The sequence below is a fragment of the Chlorocebus sabaeus genome, chromosome 13, assembly GCF_047675955.1.
Source record: "Chlorocebus sabaeus isolate Y175 chromosome 13, mChlSab1.0.hap1, whole genome shotgun sequence".
NCBI classification, from domain to species: Eukaryota; Metazoa; Chordata; class Mammalia; order Primates; family Cercopithecidae; genus Chlorocebus; species Chlorocebus sabaeus.
The window spans coordinates 39,013,589-39,018,099 of NC_132916.1; the positions used below are offsets into that span (position 1 = coordinate 39,013,589).

Here is a 4,511-nt window from a genome sequence, read left to right on the forward strand (position 1 = left end):
TCTAAGAACTGGAAAGAAATTATAGAACCCTGCTTGACATCTTTAATAAGAAATAGATTCTATGAAACAGAAACTGTTTTCAGGGAAAGTGAAAGTGCAACAGCTGAATTGACACTGAGAAATTGGATCAATGTTGTGGAATACCTGAGTCACTCCTTCAGAGTCACTCTCCCACAATGTATAAGGGGAAAAAAGATGAAAACAGTGACAGGGAATACAACACCTATGGAGCTGGAAAGCAAAGATTTAATCTGTCATTTGTCAGTGTCAGTGTCAGTGTCAGTGAAGATAATACCAAAATAATCAGAAGTAGTAATATAAAACTGATTTGTGATTTATTGTAAAACTCGGGATATAGATAAAAATACTGTTGCTGCAAGAAAAAAAGCATAAAAAGATAACTATATTTAGAAAGTGCTTGAACCATTTTCAATTTTAATGATATATTAAAGCAAACTTTTATATGCATCCAGGTAGAAAAATCTGCTTATCTCCATAAGAACATAAATTATCCTGAATTCAGTCTTCTTTATAACAAATGCCAAAATTGGATAGGCTGTTTAGAGTTTTGACAGAAAAGTTTGTAATGCAATAAAGTTTTATATCCAGCTAAGATGTATTTTAAATGTGAAGGCAATAATAAACTACTTTTACTTATATTAAGATTCAGATTAAATGCCTTTGTATACTTCATAAAGTTATTTGGAATCATATTCCAGTTGACAGTGAAAACTCCAAATTAACAATTCAAGACTTTGGGCATTTAGAGATTAAAGAGCTGAATAGAACTTTCATAATAAAAAACATATCACTGACTTTCGTCACAAGATTTGAAGAAATCACCATCTTACTGCACCACATCTGTTTGAACTGGTCATTTGACTAAACCTATAGGAAGATTGAATTGCTTTCTCCTCTACCCATGTATGCAGCTTTCAACAGGAAAGCCAATTAATTATTATCACTAATGATAGATATAAACATCTGATTTTGAATTCCCAAAAATTCTCCAGGGATCAACTCTCCCAGAGATAGTTTTCTACCATTTAGAAATCCAAAGAAATGTGATTACAATTTTGCTTAGGTATACAAAATTATGAAGCAGGCACACCAAACTTTCTAAGTGTGTGAAAAGAAGCACATTAAATGTCAAGGTTATTACCTTTGAATGTTGAGACCATCAGTGACATTTTTGAATTTTTATTCTATTTTTTCAAATTTTCTGTAATGATGAAGTTTAAATTATAAAACAAATCTCACATTGAAAAAAACTATACACAGTCCAAAATTCTTTTAAAAAGTAGTTTTGGATTAATGGCTGCTTCTATAAATAATTCTGGTAAAGCTGGTTTTCCTTTCTCTAGTTTTCACCCAGTGCAATAGATATGCTTCTGGGATTCTATGGCAGGCAGTAATCTAAAGATGATACTTCAAGGTTCTCATCTTTAGTTATTCAAATATTAGCCTATCTGCCTCTGAGAAGGGACTTCAAAGATATAAGCAAGACTACTGATCAATTGACTTTAAAAGAGGAAGGTTTTTATGGATTATCTGGGCAGGCCTAATTTAATCACTTGAGTCCTTTAAGAACAGAAGAGAGTGGCAGAAGAGGAAGGAAAAGAAATTGATTCAAAGCAGGAAGAAGCAGATGAAGATTCTATACATCTTTTGCCTCTGAGATGGAGGAGACTCAAACCCCAATAGTTCAAAATCTGGGGATTATAGGTGGTCTCTACAACATGAGGACAACCGGCAAGAAACGGGGACTCCAGTTTTACAGCTGCTCAAAACTGATTATCGCAAAACAACTTGTTTGAGTCTGGAAAGAGGTTGTCCCCCAGAGCATCCAGACAAAAAGCCAGGCTGCTTGATAACTGGACTTTGGAATTGGAAGACCCTAAGCAGAGAACCCAGTCATACTCAGACTTTTGGCCTATAGAAATATAAGATAATAAATGTATTTTAAACCTCTTAATTAAGAGGTAATTAAGTGGTAATTTGTTATAGCAGCAACAGAATATTAATACAGGTCCAAATCCTTACTTGTAGGTTCAATAGGAGCCTATAGTCTTAGGCTTTATTTAGTCCTTCTAAATCTTATATCTATGCCTGCTTTTTATGACCCTTGCTAAAGAATTTAAGGCAATCTGAAAAAATCACTTAAGGTAAAAAACACATTTAAATATGAGTGTTTGCACCTTGATCTAAAGTGGTGACTTTTACTGGGAAAATCAGGTGTATTATAGATTTTAGGAACATTTTGCACAGGGGTTATACTAATCTTCTGTGTATCATTCCAATTTTAGTATATGTGGTGCCAAAGCAAGCACTACTTTAGGAACATTTTGGATGAGCAAGTGTCTTATCTCTTCAGTAATAATATAGAAGCACTACCATGGGCCTACTTTGAAGAACCGGCATTGGTTATTACATTTGCGCAATTTGGACCGAGAGCCTGGATTACGTGGGCTTTTATATCTGAAATTCTGATTCTCTGGAAAGTGACATTTTAATTGTTGTCAGATGATTAATATGTAGTGCAGATGCATAAGTTTAATGAAAGGCAGTAATTATTAACATTTTAAGGGTTATTTCCATTGCCTGATGTCTTTGTTTTCTAAAATTCACATCAAGCTTGCTTAAAACTATTTTCTCCCCAGTATATATAGAATGTTGTTTTATATAGAGATAAATTTATGGCCTGGCATGGCAGCTCATGCCTTGCAATCCCAGCACTTTGGGAGGCTGAGGCGGGAAGATCGATTGAGCCCAGGAGGTCGAGGCTGCAGTGAGCTGTGATTGGACCACTGCCCTCCAGCCTGGGCGACAGAGCGAGACCCTGTCTAAAACTAAAAAATAAATTTGTGTATTATGAATATAGATGTATGGCTTGAAAAAATGCAATAAATAGGTCCCATGTGAAAATGTTTATTTTCTGGGATTTATGGACACTATATTTTCCAGTCATTCAAACTAATTCACTGATGACTGTTGCCAGTTACATTCTTTTAATCTGTTAAAATGCTGCTGCCCATAAAAACAGAGTAACTAGATTCAGACTAAAGTAATTATTCCATTCCTTTGGCATTTGTTAAGAAAGTTAGCTTACAATATCAGAGTTAAAGTTATCCCTCGTTTCACAAGTTTTTCACAATTTTACACAAAATATAAATTGTCTCTGTGTTAACATTAACTAGACCAAACCCACTCCAAGCTTCTATATTAAAGTCTATACTTCATGTGAATAATTTGGTTCTGAATGCAACTATCAGGTTTATTATCTAAAGCATAATAACTCAGGCAGGCTTTTAATTAGCTCTTCAGATTACTTGAAAACTGTAAGCCAGCTGAATGTTTAGGGCAAGCCTTCAGTTGTTTCCTCTGTTTTGTAATGTTCTCACTTGGCTGAGAAGTGGGATGGAGCCTCCATAGAGAACTCAGAAACCAGGAACTGCCCTCAAATGGAGAGTCACACTTCATTCTTTTACTCACCTTAGCTGACTTTCTCCACATTCCTCAGTAGATATGACCCTGGTCCTGAGTCAGATTTGAAGATCTGTGTCCAAAGTTGATTTTAAAAGATCAACATAACACAACATAACTAAAACAGGAAGTGTGCAATGCTGCCTTGAGTCAAGCAATGATAGGGGGATGCATGTTTAATTCAAATTTCAACTAGGTCTGAAGAGGCAATTAGAAAATATTTGTCAAGAGTGGGCAATAGCAATATAGTAGCTCTCCTGTAGAAGAAAGAACTGAAGACAAGTATTTTCAAGCTCCATGTAGGGACAGTCAGCAGATTTGTAGCTGTAAAGTATGGTCCCAGGTGGATGATAATTGGATCATGAGATTTATGTTCATCAGATCCTTATTGCATTTCCTGCTTGACTATGAAGAAATAAGGACCAGGATAACCCAAATACATGCTATGGTTTTTAGAACCTTACCTGCTAAAGCAATGGGCAATAGCTTTTTTAAAGGACTATTTATAAGGTTACAACATGAAGGAAAACACTATACTGAGGATGAGAAACCTTCCAGTATTAAAAATATATATGCATCCTGCATATGGCAATATTTGGTGAAAACAGAACAAAGAGAGAGTGAAGATTAGACATTCATGCTGTTAGTAATATTTTCTAGGTACTCTGACAATGATGTACTTAATGAAACTTCAGACTTCTGATTTGCATTATTTATAACGAAGTCAACACCTTCAGAAGCTGTTTGTTAAAATAGATTAAAATAATTTCTGCAGTTTTACCATCATTTCTTGGATTTGTTTTGCAAATCTCATGACAACTACTTTTTGTGTGTTGTTTCCTGACAACAGTGCTTGTCAACGCCTCAAGTACCTAAGTTCTAAGTCATAAAACTCAAAGATAAATTGGCCTTCCTATTACTGTGCTGAGTTAACATTAAACAACTACCTAACTTAGATATTTGCTTCACTTCATTGGGTCACCAGATACAATTGGAGGTTGTTTTCATTATTACCAATCTTCTATTCA

At 34.8% G+C, this 4,511-nt stretch overlaps 1 non-coding gene across 1 annotated transcript; it reads right to left on the reverse strand.

Moving 5' to 3' along the window:
- Positions 1-2,226: 2,226 nt before the first annotated feature.
- On the reverse strand, positions 2,227-2,330 carry LOC119625466 (U6 spliceosomal RNA). Its single transcript, XR_005241661.1, has one exon. It is a non-coding gene; the product is annotated as a U6 spliceosomal RNA (small nuclear RNA).
- Between the last annotated feature and the right edge of the window lie 2,181 nt (positions 2,331-4,511).